Source organism: Lepisosteus oculatus, chromosome 11, assembly GCF_040954835.1.
Source record: "Lepisosteus oculatus isolate fLepOcu1 chromosome 11, fLepOcu1.hap2, whole genome shotgun sequence".
Classification (NCBI taxonomy): Eukaryota; Metazoa; Chordata; class Actinopteri; order Semionotiformes; family Lepisosteidae; genus Lepisosteus; species Lepisosteus oculatus.
Genome location: NC_090706.1, coordinates 21607577 through 21626492, shown reverse-complemented (window position 1 = coordinate 21626492; position 18916 = coordinate 21607577). Strand labels below are relative to the sequence as shown.

General features: G+C 37.6%; 1 pseudogene; it reads left to right on the top strand.

Moving 5' to 3' along the window:
* The first annotated feature begins 1511 nt into the window (after positions 1–1511).
* On the top strand, positions 1512–18587 carry LOC102686137 (E3 ubiquitin-protein ligase TRIM39-like; annotated as a pseudogene).
* The last annotated feature ends 329 nt before the right edge of the window (positions 18588–18916 follow it).

The following is an 18916-nucleotide window of genomic DNA, read 5'->3' as shown; positions in this document are numbered from 1 at the left end:
GAGAGAGAAATTGACCTGAAAAGAAAGAGAGGAAAGAAAGGAATCGATCAACGAGACAGAGGAAAAAGGAATGAACAGAAGTGTGCCAGGTGAGAGGACCTTATTCTGATCAGTCTTGGAGATCATAGTCTGGCTAAGTAATTAAGTTATTTTAGGAAATTATTGTATGTTGTGTAACATTTGCATTTACATCATTTCGTTTTGTGTAAATGTTATTGTTAATAAATAGTTTTAACTACTTTGCCTCTGATTTACTGTATTTCAGATCTCATGCGTATTGTTTGGTATTTGGGTGTAATTGTTTATTATCTATTCTCTATTCTCTTATTTACCCTTATTTACTATTTTCTATTCTCTTATTTATAACTCTAGTTGTAATAATAAAGAACATATAGAGACACATGATAAAACACATACAGGAATCATATTAAGTTATTTTTACTTTTAATTTCTGTTGCAAATATAGACTAAATGCGGTGTGCAGTATGATATATTAATGATATATTCATGGTGTACGATTTAGTAATGTGCTAAGTATTTCCCTTTCCCTTTCAAGAAAATTAATTTTGCATCTTATCTTCAAAGAGGAGGAGCAAAGAAATTGAGGCTTTCTCAACTGATACACATTAGCTTAGTGTGAAATAGTTGTAGTTTTGCTCTTGAATTGAGAAATACATTCCAGCTGGCTGACAACTAGCTGGTAAGCAAAGGAAGTTTGTTATAGATGTTATACACTGATGTTAAACATTGCATCTGGAACATTTTTAAATGGACATTACAAAGTAAACTACAAGACAAATCATTTAAGAAACATTATGAAGATTTTTTAATGTATGAAGATTTAATGTTTTTTAACAGCTTTCAGTGTTTTACAACTAGCAGTTAAACAAGCTACTGTTTGTTTGATTACTTTTTTAAAAACAATCTGTTCTTGTAGGTTTTGGTATAATAACTGTTAAAATTATCCTTTAAAGGCAGTGCAACTTATTCTCATAGACATTTTAATCATTTTAAGGATAGCATATTTTGTGTTGATTGTGTGGTATTATATATTGTATTTGGATCTAGTATTTAATACAAAGCACTAATATACATCTAATGCACAATTATCCACAACTATCAGACAAGCATTAAATAACAAAATATAAATGCTTAACCACCAAAGAAATTGTATGGTGAACTATTCTAAATATCTCAATTAAATAATAATTTATTAGATGTAAACATGAAATGCAAATGTTAACATTGAAGCCGAAGAACAGAACACTTCTTACTTCAACAGCTGTGAGTTGGCAGTAGTTATAGTTTTGTAGTACTAAAAATATTTTTCTCTGTATGTCATTTTAGGACATCTGTGTAACCTTTGTATCAGCATAACATTTTTCAAGAACAAAAAAAGTGGGAGGAATATCTTTATTTTGAAATAGAGATAACCAGTGTACAACAAGGACAGCAACAAGGACAATGTTAGAGGTCAAAACAAAGAGAGACTGATTGTATCTCTCTGAAAAATGGCTCCATGCTCAGGCAGTCTGGAGGATGAGCTCTCCTGTCCAGTATGCTGTGAGATCTTCAGGGATCCTGTTGTCCTGAAGTGCAGCCACAGCTTCTGTAAAGCCTGTCTACAGCAGTTTTGGAAAACAAAGCCCAACCGGGAGTGCCCAGTTTGCAGGAGAATGTCTTCTCTGCACAACCCTCCTGTAAGCCTGGTTTTAAAGAATGTAGCTGAGTGCCTGGTGAAGGAGAAAAGCCTGAATCCTGCAGGGAAGTCTGAGATGATGTGTAATGTCCATGGTGAAAAACTGAAGCTCTTCTGTTTGGATGATGAAGAAGCTCTTTGCTTTGTGTGTCACACTTCCAAAAGACATAGAAGACATAAGCTGTGTCCAATTGAGGAAGCTGCGATAGACTTTAAAGTATGAAAAAGTAATTTTACTGCTACAGAGAAAGAGAATCCCATGTGTAGTCTCACCTAAATGCCCTGTGCTTCGGCAATAGATTCCAGATCGCCATCACGTTTACCAGGAATGAATAACTTACTGCTGATGGATAGTTAGAGAGTGTGAGAGATTCGCTATTTTTTTCAAAGATGGGTGATGCCAATAGTATTTAATCTTGGCATTTTAAAACATCTATCAAATGCCACATACGTAGGGGTATCCTTGTATGAATTTTGTTTATTCACCTGGAATCATTAGCATAATATTGCCAAAATTATCTCACAAACAAATGTATGCTATGATATTAAATTAATTATATAATAGCATTATAATAGCCCAGCTTTCTGTATTATTAAGCATGAACAGTTGTATTTATACTCAAATATAGTTTTGAGCTTAATTCATATTATTATTTAAAGGGATGGGATGTGAATGTTTGCATGAAAGTATAAAGCTAGGAGGAGCAAAATGCCAGCAGTACTTACATGTTATCACATGGTTATTCTGATAAAATAATTCAAAGGAAATGAAATAAGAGAATGAAGGCAAAACATGAATGTCTGATGTTTTAGCACATTTCAGCACTTTAATGCATAGTGGCTTTTCAAACTATTTTTATAGTCATTTTTTGTTTTGAAAAATGTTGGACATTATATCTTCCACACTAGTACTTCAATGTGATCAGTACGTGAGTAACAGTAAATCTTATCAAATGAAAGTACTTCTCATCTCTCTGTTAGGTTGGTGAAATATTGAGGAAAATGAAAAAAAAAACATTTTTATTTGTCCAGGTGGTGAAAGTGAAGGAATAGTTGTAATGAAAAGCTTTGACTTTTCAAGTTTCACAAGAAAGTGCCAACAAATGACCCTTTAAGAGTGGGATGCCTAGAACATTGTTTTATGATGCGTAGTGGATAGTGTGTGAGGCATAAATAACCAACAACATTGATGGCATGGGTACTTTTTCAGTAAATTTACTCTTTAGCCAAGACCGCCTTGTTAACTTGAAAAACTTGTTTTGCATTTTAGTTAATTTTCCAATGTTTTGTACACAGTAATCCACTATGTTGAGCTCAATGTTTGTAGTTAAATATTAACTATGCAGACATTTTGTCTTCAGCGCTCTGAAAGTAATCGGTCATTTCTAGTTCAAACTCCTCTGCCTGCGTAGACCAGTTAATGAGAAAAATAATGAAGCAAGTTATACTTGAGGCATAATCTGGGAGCACGGAATGCCTCCTGACAAAGTGCTAAAGTGACGAGTGCAGTTCTGGTGTGCCCTTCCAGGATTCAGACACAGTTGTCTACAGGGTTCAGAGTCGCACAGTGATGTAACCTCACTGACAAACAATGATGAGTCTGTATACAGTAACGAAATAGCTGAAGTAGTTAAATGGTGCAGCCAAAACAACCTATAACAACTGTAAATGTCAGTAAATCAAGAAAAACAAACTTGTGATGGACTTTATGTGATACAAGGGAGCACACTCATCTCCATTAGTCAATGGTCAGGCTGTAGAGATAGTGGAGAATTTTAAGTTCCGGGGCACCACCTTTTCCAACACTCTAAAATGGGAGGTTAACACATCCACCATGATCACAAAAGCTCACCAAAGAAACTTAAAGAAGTTTGGAGTGTCAGAGGAAGCAATGAGCCTTTCCTACAGAACTCTCATTGAGAGTGTTTTGTCCTTCTCCATAACAGTGTGTACTTTTGATGGCTCATTGTTATTCCATCAGGCTTCACTGTTATTTATCTCACTGTTATTTATTTTGTTACTTGGTGTGTGTTTAGGATGATTTATGAATGTTGGGTGGATGCATTCTGTTGCTGGCTTTATGTTGTATATTTGTTTTGTATGTCTTTAATTGTATGAACTCACTGAACCAAACTTCATGCAACTAGCTGTTATGGTAATAAAATGTTAAACTTGAATTTGACATGTTCAGGGTCACTTGACAGAATTATGGCGACCCCACCTCCACATCTAGTATAAATAATTAGATGACTGAAGTTATGAAGTCTGTTCTGTTCCACCACTAGTTCACACCACATCTGTAGTAGCAGAGGTATGATATATGTTTCTGCTATACGTTTGTTGGAGTCAGAACAGCTGATCCAAAGTGACAAGGACTCTGGCCCAATCAGATGTTAGATGCTCACTCACTAGAAAATCCCTGTGGACCTATTAGGTTATGGTCCCCCAATGCTGTGTGAAAACACCCATAAATAAAATTAGATCATTAAATTCTAAAACTGTTCATTTCTGCAAACAGATTTAGAGCTACAATGGGAAAAGTCGGTAAATGAAAATTCAATTATATGTGGTGATGAACCTAAAGATTACTGTGGCAGATTAGTGCATTCACACTGTACAGTACAGTGTACACTGTACAGTGAATACTGTACATTCACACATATACAACAGCACAGTTTGATAGTGCTGAATTCTCTGTAAGATGTGGTGAGGAGCCTGGCCTTCTGGCATACTCACTGATGTCTGAGGAGGTTCTGTGCATTTCACTTGCTTGCAAGTTAGCTTGCACATTTTTGAGAGAGTGGATTTGCATCTTTAAGAAGGATTACCTATGCTTGCCACACATAATCATCCATCCATTCATTTTCTATCCACTTTATCCAATGCAGTGCCATAGGGGGAGCTGTAACCCATCCTGGCAGGCAATGGAGACAATTAACTACCAGTATGTCTTTGGACTGTGGGAGGAAACCAGAGTACCTAGAGGAAACCCATAGATAATCCTTACATTCAAAATGTTTGTGATGTAATAACACAATTGTTGAACTAATTCTCTTGACTGATTGAAAAAGTGGGTGACATGGAGGTGCAGTGGTTAGCATTGCTACCTCACAGAGCTAAAGCCTTAGAATCAGTTCTGGACTTTGGGAGGAAGCTATGTGGAATTTGTATGTTCTCTCTGTGTTTGTGTGGATGTGGATGGATAGGTGGATTTAAAAAGGATACAGCTTTGACCCTATGATCCTGCTGCTGGCGCCTCTATTACCAACTCAAAAACTGAGAGTTACTTGTCTTTGGTACTTTAGCAACATACTGTACATACAAGACAATTCTCTTTGTGTTCTATTTGATCAAAGTTTATTGATAAAATGTTTATTCCTTTTCTTGTTAATTGTTTCTCATTTTTAAACAGCTCAGGACAATGAATTATTTTTTCATGCTTTATGTTTCTGATATTTAATTGAATTAGTTTAAGTTTGAATTAAGTTGTTTGCATTACTATCAGTATTTGTAAAATACAAGTTTACTCTCTTATTCCTAGAATTTTGCCACACTCTGTGACAACAAACCCTTTTCTCACTTTGGTACTACCAGTTTTCTAATGAGTGGTCATACCTGTGTTATTTAACTGGAATTTCTGGCAATTATTTTAAACTATTTAAATTACAGTTTTTCTACTGTGTATTAATCAAAGAATTATATTTTATATTATGTTAATCAAATAATTATAATATTTGTACGCCTACTTTGTTTTGAAGGGTGTCCTCCTTTTCTGTATTAAATTAAATTTTGTGTGTAGAAATATCAATTAATTTTATTTGATCACTAACAATTACACCCTAAATCTATCAATTTTCTAACCACTTAATCCAGAGTTAAGGGGGTTGCTGGAGTCTATCCCGGAAAGCAACAGCCCCAAGCTGGGATACACCCTGGATGGGATGCCAGACAGTTGCAGGGCATACAGTACACAGACACAAGTGTCCAACAAGATCCAAATAAACATGTAGGTGAAAACTGTAAAAATGTGATCAGAATTCACTTGCAGTTTAGCCAAACCCTTAACATTTAGAAGCTGATGGAATGGGTTGTAATGACATTTGATTTGAATTAAGTATTTTTTTGCATTCTTGCTGATGCTTTAGAGAATATGAGTTAGGGAACATTCATCTTCTTTCATTTAATTTCAGGAAAAGCTAAAAGTGGCACTGGATTCCTTGAAAAACAAGTTAAAACACTTGTATGATGTTAAACAGGAATGTGATTACACAGCTCTGTACATGAAGGTAACTATAATTTAATGATGGTTAGGATACAACTTATTAAATACTAGTTTTCCTCTTTTATATTTATCTAATTTTCTGTACATGTTTCTTATTCTTTTGTGATCAAAAATATGATTTTGTAAGATGCTTCCAGATATTGTTTTGCATTGGTTTCCATGTTTCCAAAGTTTCTGGTGCCTCAAATTGAGCCTGTTAAATCACCTCAAGACTCTCTGATACATTCATAGAATGATGGTTCCATGATGGTGTTGCAAAAAAAAACAATCTCACATAAAAAGCCTTCTGGATGACATGATATTCTGTGAGAAATGTGAAGCTGAAAGATATACTGTATTATGAAAAAAATGTCAAAATTCCCTTTTCCTTGATAACACCAACATTTTTAGATTTAGGGGTGTGATGGTTTTAATTAAAAGTTTGGGTTTTATTAAAAACTTTATGGTTAAATTCAGTTTAATATAAATTAATTATTAGTTAAATAGTAAAGAACAGATTATACAAATATAAAGAAAAAATGTATATAATGGGAGAACATCCTATGCTTAATTATATTCTCCTCCTGTACCCTGTGGACGTCTTTCCTGCACCCCAGGTTAATAACCCCCTGTCTTAGATTATTAACTGTGCAGTGAGGAATACAATTCTCTAAAACCCAGTGTTAAACCTCAGTTTCATATCAAAGTACAGCACATTTTAGTATGAAAAAATTGTGAAAAGCCAATTAAAAAGTAACCATCAAAGTGATTCAATAATGGCACATAAATAAATGTGGCAATAACTAAGGAACCAGGATAAAAACATAAAGATACTTTTTAACATATTCTAAAATGGTTTGTGATGTAGGCCCAGGCATACCAGACAGTGAGGCAGATAAAGGAGGAGTTTGACAAACTACACAAGTTTCTTGAAGATGAAGAGGCAGCAAGGATAGTTGCATTGAGAGATGAAGAGTGGAAAAGTCAGATGATGAGAAAAAATATTCAAAACATTACGAGAGAAATCCTGTCCCTTTCACACACAATTATTGCTATAAGTGATGATATTGGAGCTAACGATGAATCATTTCTGCAGGTGAGTATTCTTCTTATTTCAAAGCATATTGTTCTATTGGCAAATGGACTGCAGTCTTTGGGTGTAATTAAAAACAAATGGCTTTCAGTACAGTTCTACTTGTATTCATTCATAGAAAGCAATAAGAGAACACTTCAGATTTTGTGATTCCATTATAGTATTTCATATTACTATTATTTTAAAGAAACAATAACTGAGAATGCAACTTTTGCCTTTATAAAAGGTCCATATTTATTTTTAGATATGAAACAATAATGCCTCCAAAATGTAAACTGGAAAACTTATTGAGCATTAAACAACTAAGTAAAATAAATAGAAATAACCAGTTTTTGTATTTTTACATTTGTTGTTTTACCATCCTATGGTCTTACAATTATATTGAAATGCACATCTAGATGGTATAAAGTCAATGTTATCCTGAACTCTGTGGCATAGGAGATTAAAGATGAGATAGAGATAAAGATGCCTCCTAGCAAATGTTTTCTGTGAACAGATAATTGAGTGATAACAGAATAGAGTGTCTCGTGTCTACAGAAAGACCTGTTATATTTTAGGACTTGCTACACTGTTTTATTATTTTCATATGTCATGTTGGAACACTACAAGAAAGAAAAAGAGGCTCTTTCTTTCAGTCTCACTAAATATTTTAGACTTGAATTAGCTGCTCTTTTAAATAACTTGATTTGTTTACTTAAGGGTTTGGTGTTTTGCTGACATGTATTTGTTTTGTTTTTCAGAATTACAAGAACACAAAGAGCAGGTATCTGAACTGCTTGACTCTGTTGCTTTTTTAATTTACTCCAAACCAAAGACAAGATTAACATGTGAATGTTTTTACAGAGCCCTGATGTTTTGAAGCACCTGAGCTGCCTTAAGTACAGAGTCTAGAAGAAGATGCTGAGGATTGTGCAATACAGTGAGTACTGGTGAGGGAAGCTTGCAAAAGGCAGGACAAGGGAATTTTAATTAAATTAGAATTAACCATATTTGACTTGTGTCAGACCTATGACTTGTGAGGACCAGTGGACCTTAGAAAGGAAATAACAGAGATCCTCCAAGTGCATTAATTTTTTACAGGATATGACTTCATCACCAGATTTCCATGGTACATTTCTGCTCATAGTTTTTAGTCTTATTTATGACCAGTTTCATAAGTGATCCTTGGGATTCTGGATTTGTTTGACAGTTGTTCCATGAGATAGATTAATTGAATCTGATGGGACAATGTTTTAGAAAAAAAATAAACAAAAATTAATTACAAATGAACAAGTAGAGGTTTATTCTATGCTGGAAAGTAGGAAGAATGAAAAAATCCCTGTTTAACTTTAAATTTGTTCAGGTATCTGATTTTGTGTTCACTACGTTGTTTTTTTCAGCTTTTCCACATGAAATTAATCTGTACTCATCACTATACAGCAAGCACAATGCAGCTCCCCACCCCACCCTCTATTAATTAAAGGCTTAGCTAAGTACAATGTGGCATTACTCGGGGGCATGCCCAGTGTGGAGGTGGAGCCCCGGTAGAAGGGGACGCTTCGCCTTTTTAGTCCCAGCTGTCTTGGCTTTTAGATGATGAGCCAAAGCTGGGCAGGTCCTGAACTAAAGGCACACTGAACACACCCCGAAGGGATGAGCAGGGACACCCCCAGAAGGGGGAGCTTTACATCGACAGTCCCACATAAGGTATTATTTTTCTTTTTCTTTTTTCACCCGTCTCACTGTGCAGTACCACTGGGGAAGGCTGTTCCTTTCCAACAAGTTTTATTTTTATTTTTATTTTTGGCCTTATACACCCAGCAACTCACAACTGGCAGCCCACTGAAGCTAAGCAGGTGTGAGCCTGGTCAATACCTGGATGGGAGACCTCCTGGGAAAAACTAAGGTTGCTGCTGGAAGAGATGTTAGTGGGCCAGCAGGGGGTGCTCACCCTGCGGTCCATGTGGGTCCTAATGCCCCATGATAGTGACGGGGACACTATACTGTAAACAGGCGCCGTCCTTCGGATGAGACGTAAAACTGAGGTCCTGACTCTCTGTGGTCATTACGAATCCCAGGGCGCTTCTCGAAAAGAGTAGGGGTGTAACCCTGGTGTCCTGGCCAAATTTCCAATTGGCCCTTACCAATCATGGCCTCCAAATAATCCCCCTCTATGAACTGGCTACATTACTCTGCTCTCCTCCCCACTGATAGCTGATGTGTGGTGAGCATTCTGGCACACTATGGCTGCACATTGGTGGTGGTGGAGGGGAGTCCCCATTACCTGTAAAGCGCTTTGAGTGGAGTGTCCAGAAAAGCGATATATAAGTGTAAGGAATTATTCTTATTCTTATTCTTATTCTTATTCTTATTCTTATTCTTATTCTTATTCTTATTCTTATTCTTATTCTTATTCTTATTCTTATTCTTATTCTTATTCTTATTCTTATTCTTATTCAATAAGGTAAGTCCAGTCTGGTCACCGTTGAAGAACCGCTAGCGGTTCTTTTTTTTCCCTGAAGGGACCTCGTTAAATAGGACAAGCCCAGCCTGGAGGTCACAAGGCACAGCTGTACACTTTCTTTTTGCCTTTTATGTTTATTTTCACCTCTTTTGGCATTATTTTTTGTCCCTGCTAACTTCACACCAGTGCTTCTGTCCCCTCACCTGGGGCTTTGACTTTTTACTGGTGCGTCCCGCGGCACCTCCCACTCGGCACTGTCACAACAGTAAAATGAGAGCTCTTGATGAATGAAATGCAGTACATTCTGGGGAAATTTTATCAGCTGAGCATAAAAAGAAGCATAACGCATCTGAAGGTCATAAACGATATTAATTTAGGAACATAAACATATTATGGCCTGTATTGGTAGTTTAAATAAAATATACACACCAGTATTCCACTTTCTTCCTAAACATTTTAAGCATCAAAGTCTTTCATTCGGTTACATACTGTACTGTAGTTCTTTTGAAAAACTTTTTACATGCTCCATCTGACTATATTAAGTTTATATACTTTGTAAAAAGTTAAAATGATTTTAGCCATTTCTGTGAACACTCGTTATTGCAGTAAAAAACGCATACTTTTTAGAATTTGATTAATAGGGAATATAATATGCAATCGCATATCTAAAGAAATTAAGAACGATATAATTATATTCATATAGCTCAAATTATCACAATAGTACAGTTTCTTTGTAAATGTCTGCATCAGTTTAACTCATTCCCACATGATTATGTTTGTGGTGTAATGACTTAGGCGTGTGCCTTGCATGCTGGAGGTCGGGGGGTTGAACCCAGCTGTCACCATGAGTTTTCTTTTAACAAATAAACATGTCTTCGAAAAACTAATAGCAAATATTATGGACACTATATTGACATTTTTTATATTTCTAAATATCACAACATGTTTGAAGCTAAGTGATTTATTAATAACAACGAATAATTTTAAACTGCTACTGTACTGCCACTATAGTATAGTTGTTGTGTCTTGCTGTGCAGTCTTGAGTGGACAGGGAGTACAACCTTGGACTCAGACAGCAGCCTAGTGGTGTTCCAGTGCTCAGGGTGAGTGGTGTTTATGTTTTATTACCTATCTGCACCACCTGTGGTCTCTCGATTAGGAAGTCCAGCAGCCAGTTGCAGACAGAGTTGCACAGACCTAATCCCCTGAGCTTTGTCACCAGTTGACTGGGTATGATGGAATTGAATGCTGAACTGTAGTCCACAAACAGCATTTTCACATACGAGTTCTTAGTGTCCAGGTGTTCCAAGGCTGTATGTAGAGCCAGGGAGACAGCATCATCAACTGATCTGTTGTTCTGGTAGGCAAACTGCAAGGGGTCCAGGGACTCTGTGATGGAGGAGTTGATGTGTGACAACACCAGCTTCTCCAGGCATTTCATCACTATGTTAATGGAGATGTTAATGCAACTGGGCGGTAATCGTTCAGGCATGTCACTTTTGCCTTTTTGGGGAGTGGAACAAAAGTAGTTTTTTTTAAGCAGGTGGGGAGAATGGACTGTGACAGGGAGGAGTTAAACATGTCAGTAAACACTGTGGTCAGCTCGGCTGCACATCTCCTGAGGATGTGGGGTGGTATCCCATCAGGCCCTGCAGCCTTATGGATTTTTACCCTACTCAGAGTCTTCTGCATGTCCTGCTCTGAGAGTTTCAGAACTCGCCCTGTACACTTGGGATCTTCTCAGCAGTGTCCGTGTTCAGAGCATCACAGCAGGCATAGAAATGGTTCAGCTCGTCCGGCAGGGATGTGTTGTTCGTGTTGATCTCCTGACTGCAGCCCTTGTAGCCTGTGATTGACTGTAATCCCTGCCACAGCCTCTGGGTGTCAGCGCACTGCGTTTCAAGCCCCACTCTGTAACTCCGTTTAGTGCGTTTTATGGCTTTCTCTAACACCATGATTTCCTGTATAGCTCTTCATCCCCCAATTTGAACGCGGTGGATCTATTTTTTATTTTATTGCAAATGTCATTGTTGAACCACCGTTTCTGATTGGGAGTTTTCGTGCTTGCTGATAATGTCGTGGAGTTCGCTGTGTGCTGATTCCACGCAGGCTTGAGGTTGAATGTAAACGGCTGTGATAATAGTGATGGAAAACTCTCTCGACAATAAAAGGGTTGACATTTTATAGTCATGTGTTCTAGATTGAGTGAGCAGTATTTAGAGATTACCTCCACATCAGTGCACCATTTGCTGTTGACCAGGAAGCAGACGCCTCCTCCTTTGTGTTTGCCGGTTGCTTGTTGGTTTCCGTCCATGCGGTAAATGGTGAACTCCTTTGGCTGGATGGCGGTGTCCAGGACGCATGCATTCAGCCACGTTTCAGTGAAAGCATATACCTTTCTGCGTTAATCCGACAATGTAGGATCTATTCTATTAAACTATTATTCCACAATGCAGAGTACTACATGGCTGGTATTTATAGTACATACTTTATGATATTTTGTGATTTAAACAAATTAATGCAGGATTTAAGTGTTGGCTGAGTTATTGCAGGATGTACTTCCTGAGAAGGCTGAAGAAAATACACCTTCACCCACTGATCCTCACCAACTTCTACAGATGTACGGTGGAGAGCATACTGACCAGCTGCATCACAGTCTGGTACGGCAACTGCACTGCATCCGACTGTAAGGCAGTACAGCGGGTGGTCAAAACTGCCCAACACATCATCGGCAGTGCCTTACCATCCATCCAGGAAATATACAACACCAGGAGTCTGAAAAAAGCCACCAAAATTATGTCTGACCCCACTCACCCCAGTCATAACTTGTTTATTCCCCTACCATCTGGCAGAAGGTTCCGGTCACTCCAGTCGCACACAACTAGTCTCCAAAATAGCCTCTTCCCCAGAGCTGTCAAGTTGGTGACGCCCCCACTCCCTTCCACCTTATTATGATCTCTCCTAACATCCTCCTGTACCCACAACCACTGTACTCCTACACCACCACACACACATGTAAGCCACAATTGTACTGTCCCCTCGATAGCCCAGTAAAATTGTAACAGGCATAATAACATTTAATATTTATTGATTAACCATACTACTTTTAACCATACTATTTTTTTTTGCACTGTTCCAAGAATTACCTTGCACTGTTTTTGTCCTGTTAAATTTTCTCTGTTTGTGGAATTTTGCACAGTTTTGATTACTTGATTACATGTTATTTATGTTATGTTATTACATGTTACTGTTATTATTATTGTGTAACTGTCTATTGTCTTATCTTCTGTCCTATTTATATACTGCACCTGAGTGACTAATGAGAAACACTTTTCATTATACTATGCACCTGTGTAAGTTTAAGTACAATAAAGTTGAATTGAATGTAAGACAAGAGATGTAGGTAGAAAAAAGATAATTTGGGGAAAGCTGAGAAATACACTGATAACAAGATCACTTCCTCATAGGCTCAGGCATACTTTTAACAAAATGACATTAGATGTTACAGACTGCAGAGGAAGATGATGAAGTTAACAGACTGTATGTTTACATAGATACTGAAATGAGATTTGTATTTTACATTTTGTGTACTTTCTAGCATTTAATTGTGTGTTGGATGCACATGAATTGAAGGCAAACGTAGCTGATACTGATCCACAGAACCAGCATCTTAAGATATTTATATTCAGAGGCAATTTGTTTAAATAACTAACTAGGTATGGATACTGATGTGCAAGAGAGGTGGAAAGGCTGTTTCCTTAAGCCAGCACTATAAAATATTTATCCTCAGTGAGCTGCTGCCATATCTCATAGTGAGTTTCTAACACTGTGTATAGTTCCATCCACACAGTGCCTTTACTTCCATCCATTTTCTAATCTCTTTATCGAGTACAGAGGATTTGGAACCTATCCCAGCAAGCAACGGACACAAAGCAGAATACACCCTGGACATAATGCCAGTCCATCACAGGACAGATAACCAGACACAAATACACCCACCAGAGCCAGTTTTCCTGTAGGTAAATTAACCTACCAGTATGTTTAGGACTGAAGGAGGAAATCATATCACACATATGGAGAAAACACATGGAATTCAGATAGACCATGCAAACTCCAGACACACAGGATGGCAGGAGTTGAACCAAGGGCCCCAGTGCTGCAAGATATCAACCCTAACCAGTTTGCCACCATTAGAAATGGATGGATAGCTTAGTTATGTGTCTAGTTCACAGCTTTGCATGCATAATTTAATTTTGAAAGCCACTGAGACATCTGGTACTATTGTTGTATTCATGAAAAAAAAACATACAAAAAGCATGCTAACAACTGTGCCATCCTATTCCTTAGTTAATACATTTTATTTTTTATAAACAGTTAACATTGTTAGCAACATATTTTGAATTATATTTTACCCTATTTTCCCTTTAATTTTGTATTTAACTTATTTTCTGATAGTCAGCTTTAATGTATATTTGAACAATGAAAAAATATTTTTACAAGATGTGGGGAAAGGTGCAACAATTTATTATAGTGCTAAATGCAATATTATTCATTACTAATAGTAAAAAAACTTACAGCATACACAAAGATTCTAATATGATCATGGGGAAGAAAAATCAGAAAGAGAGTTTTCAGAAAAATATTTTTTTGTTTATAAAAAGTGGTTATAAACTATTTAAACCTGTTTTTATAGCTTTAATAGCTCAAATCTTCATTATAGCTTCATTCTTTTAAAAATGAAAAAAAACGTTTGCCTAGCCTATGGGTGCTCTTATTGACAGCTGACACTCCTCCATACACTTAAGTGAAAAATTAATAATGCCAATGCAAACGTCATATTTACAATTTGTTGAAAATAAAAATGAAAAGTTCTCTAAAGCTTTCTCAGTCAAGTACGAGAATTCACCTAGGGAGCTGTTTAAGCATGCGTAGGCAGCAAAAGATCAGCTAGAAAGGGGAGAAAATGCTTTCAGAGAAAACGATGTTTCAGGTGTGAAGAAAACAGATCCCCAATTCACACATACCCTGCCCCCACTGCAATTAGAATATACACAAAGCACTGTAAGCTTTACAGTAGATTATCAGGTGTTCCGCAGACATAGAACACCTGGGATTTGATTCATTTAAAATACGTTTTTTTGTAAAAACTGTACCAGGTACTAGATCTTGTGGACGTGCACTATTTTGTCAGTAACCTGCAAATCTGCTTAACACCTGTAGAAAACATGATTTTATTTCTGTACAGAATGCTAAGTGTTAAGTTTGCAAAATTAAAGTGTTTCAAATGTTGAATTAAGAAGTAAAAAGAATTTACAGCTTGCACAAAGACTCAAACTACAGTATGGAAAAACGAGTGCTAAGAGAACATGGGACATTTGATTGCTGGTTAGATAGATAGATACTTTATTGATCCCGTGAGGGAAATTGCAGTGCAACAGCAGCTTGACACACACAACACGGCCACAGTGTAACGAATTATATACTAATAGTACAATACATACAATACAATACAATACAAGAGTTACTCACAGTCCGGACACACAAGAGGAAACTAGAACAGAACAGTGCACAGAAAATCGTATCACACGTATTAATATAAATATAGATGTAACCATAGATATAAATATAAATATAAATGTATTGCACAGGTCCCTGGCATATATTGCACAAAAGTGGTTGTAAACGGGAAAAAGAAAAAGAAAAAGAAAGAGAACAGATGTAGCAGTAGATGTGTATATGCGTTTAGTCCAGAAACAGGTCACTGTCGCTGTTGCCTCTGCCAAGACGCAAGGTGGATGCGTTGTACAGTCTTATGGCAGACGGCAAGAATGACCTCCTGTAGCGCTCCCTGTCGCACCGTGGATGAATCAGTCTATTGCTGAACGTGCTCTTCATTCCTGCAAGCCTGTCATAGAGGGGATGGGAGAAGTTGTCCATGATGGCCTCCAGTTTGGACATCATTCTCCTCTCAGCCACTACCTCCAAGGGGTCCAGGTCAGACCCAATGACAGAGCTCGCTCTCCTGATGAGTTTGTTCAGCCTTTTGGAATCTACTGCTCTAATCCCAGAGCCCCAGCACACCACTGCGTAGAAAATGGCACTCGCTACCACCGCCTGTAAAACATGTGTAGCATCTTACTACACACATTGAAGGACCTGAGCCTCCTCAAGAAGTAAAGTCGGCTCTGTCCGTTCTTATAGATGGCCTCGATGTTCTTAGACCATTCCAGTCTATCATCGATGTGCACTCCCAGGTACTTGTACGAGTCCACCATCTCCACGCCACTCCCATGGATGTAGACAGGAGTAGGCTTGACCTTATTCCTCCTGAAATCTACCACCAGTTCCTTTGTCTTTGTAACATTCAGTTCCAAGTGGTTCACCCCACACCACTCCACAAAGCTGCTGACCAGTCCTCTGTACTCCTCCTCCTGCTCACCCTTGATACATCCCACAATTGCAGAGTCATCTGAGAACTTTTGCAGGTGGCATGACTTTGAGTTGTACTTAAAGTCCGAAGTATAGAGGGTGAAGATGAATGGAGAAAGAACTGTCCCTTGAGGTGCCCCTGTGTTACTCACTACCAGTTCAGACACGCAGTTCTGAAGTCTCACAGACTGTGGTCTGCCGGTCAGGTAGTCGGTGATCCACGAGGTCATGGAGGCATCGACTTGCATCTCCTCCAGCTTCCTCCTTATATTACCTTATATTTACCTTACCTTATATTTATTTTAAAAAATGAAATAAAAAATACAATGACATGTTCCTGCCTAACTCAAACATTGCGTGACTTTAAAAGCTGTAATAAATGGTTTAGATAGCAGAAAGTCACCTTGCTCTTACAAGCGGCTGTTTAGCATAGTTTTTATAAACACAACACGACACAACTCTGTCAGAAAAAAATGACCACAGGCACTTTGCCTTCCCCCCTATATTCTCATGTACGAGAAGAATAGGTGAACCTTCCAATGAAAAACCAATACTGGCAGGAAACAGTCGAAACTCACACCCAGACTGATAACTCGATCATCAATTTTGACAGTAGTCAAAATTCTTAAACTACATTGCTGTCGATATTGTAGCAATAGACAAAATGAAACGGTTGGAGTTTGTAATGTAGGGCCCTCTGAAAGAGTTAAACTTTGATGCAGGACAAATAAACATATTTTCCACAAGCTATACTGTAGTGACAGTTCAGCACCAGTTTGAATTTATTCGTTGTTATTAATAAATCACTTAGCTTCGAACATGTTGTGATATTTAGAAATATAAAAAATGTCAATATAGTGTCCATAATATTTTCTATTTTAGTTTTTCAAAGAAATGTTTATTTGTTAAAACTCATGGTGACAGCTGGGTTGGAACCCTCGACCTCAGACATTCAAGGCACACGCCTAAGCCATTACATCACACACATAATGAGGAGTGAATCAGTTAAACTGTTACAAAGAAAGTGTGGGGATAATGTTTTTTTGTAAATTATTTTTTTGTGATAGGTGATATTGTACGCTTTTAAGGTAATTGTGGGGAGTTACAGAGCTGGAGCCTTCACAATGAAATCTCTGCTAAATTAGTTTATGTATGATTCAAGGAGGAAGGTGCTCTGACTATTTTTGTTATTTTGGACAAGTTTTCAGGATGTTTTTCACTGTGGTCTAGGAAGCAACAAGGGTCTGTAGGACAGTAGGACTTTAATATTATACTTTAAATAAGACTTCTTTAGACACTATTAAGTGCAATGTTATACCTAAACATTCTTATGAGCTTTAATAATGTTACATGAAGTTTGAATAACTTATTAAATCTTTGCATATCCTACATAATTGCCATTTTAGTTCTCAGTTTTAATCCTCAAGTTAAAATGGACATTATTGTGACTGATAACTGTTAGATCTAAAATGAAATATTCTGATACCTTTGGTTCTCCCGAGGAATATATTGTATGTGAAAAGCTAAAGCAGTTTATTCTGAGGTTTTTAATGTTACCCAAGCCATTGGTTTTTCATTTTATTTTAATGCAGCTTCCCAAGGAATAGCACCTCCAAATCCAGAAAATTGATTATGAATATTTATTGGCAAGTTAAAGTAAAGAGTTATGATTTAACCTACTTGACTGAGGGCTATATACCGAGACATAGGAAGAGGAGGTTGGGACACCCATGCAGAACCCTACAGGAGGGATGAAAAAAAATCAAATGTGAGGAAGAGGGAGAAGCTTGGTGTGATTTTTATAGAATTTCTGGAAGTGATGTCTACACGTCACAGCACCAGAAATGAAAGGGAACTTGGCTGTCTTCACTCCTCCTGAAATTTCATTACAAAATGTGCACATTTTCACACCCAGATAATTGTTAATTTCTTTTTTATCCAGCCCCAGTGACTCTGGACCCCAACACGGCGTATGCCTGGCTCACCCTGTCTGCCGATCTGACCAGTGTGAGATGCAGGAGGTACCTGACAACCCAGAGAGCTTTGATCACTTTGTTTTTGTCCTGGGCTGTGAGGGATTTATCTCCGGAAAACACTTCTGGGAGTTGGAGGTGGGAGATAAAATCGACTGGATCCTGGAAGTTGCCAAAGAATCGGTCAGCAGAAAAAGAAAGATATCTGGGAGTCCAGAGGGAGGATTCTGGACAGTATCCTTCTGCGCCAGGGATAATATAGCCATGATCACTCCACGGACACAGCTGACTCTGAAGAGGAAACCTTGGAAGATCAGAGTGCAGTTGGACTATGAGAGGGGGGAGGTGTCATTCTCTGATGTCAGTCACATGACACCTATTTACACTTTCAAAGACAAATTTACTGAAAGGATGTATGCATTTTTCTGTCCTGGTGCCAATATAAATGGTAATAACCCTGGACCTTTGAAGATCTGCCCTGTGAAGGTGGCAGTATGGAACAGTAATGTATGATAATGGTGAGAATCAAGATTAATGTTTTTTTTAATTAATTTGGAGTTTCAGCTCCTTTGTTCTTCCCTTTTTTACAAATCTGAAGATGCTGAACATGCCTTATCACCAGATGTAAAAAGGGCTGTCGGAAAGGGCGGTGGGAGTTGAACTGCAATGCCAAACTACTCTGACCAAAAATAAATGACAACTTATTAAGCTAAAAGGTCAGCTTCTTGACAGTGAGTGGTCTAAACATACTTGGTATTCTTGGTGATTGTTATCGCAGTGATAGTTTCATCTTATACTACAAATTCCATTACATAAGCCCTGAAATTGGCCAATGAAACAGTATACATATAGTATACTGTATATTAAACTCTTAATGTTACCATCTACAAAAACAATAGTAATATAACACATATTGTGACATCATGAGGGTCTTGGCCACCACTGTCATCATAGAACAGGTTTGGTCCCTGCTGTAGACATGCCCATCTCAACCTGGGGATTGTCGTACTCTTCTTTA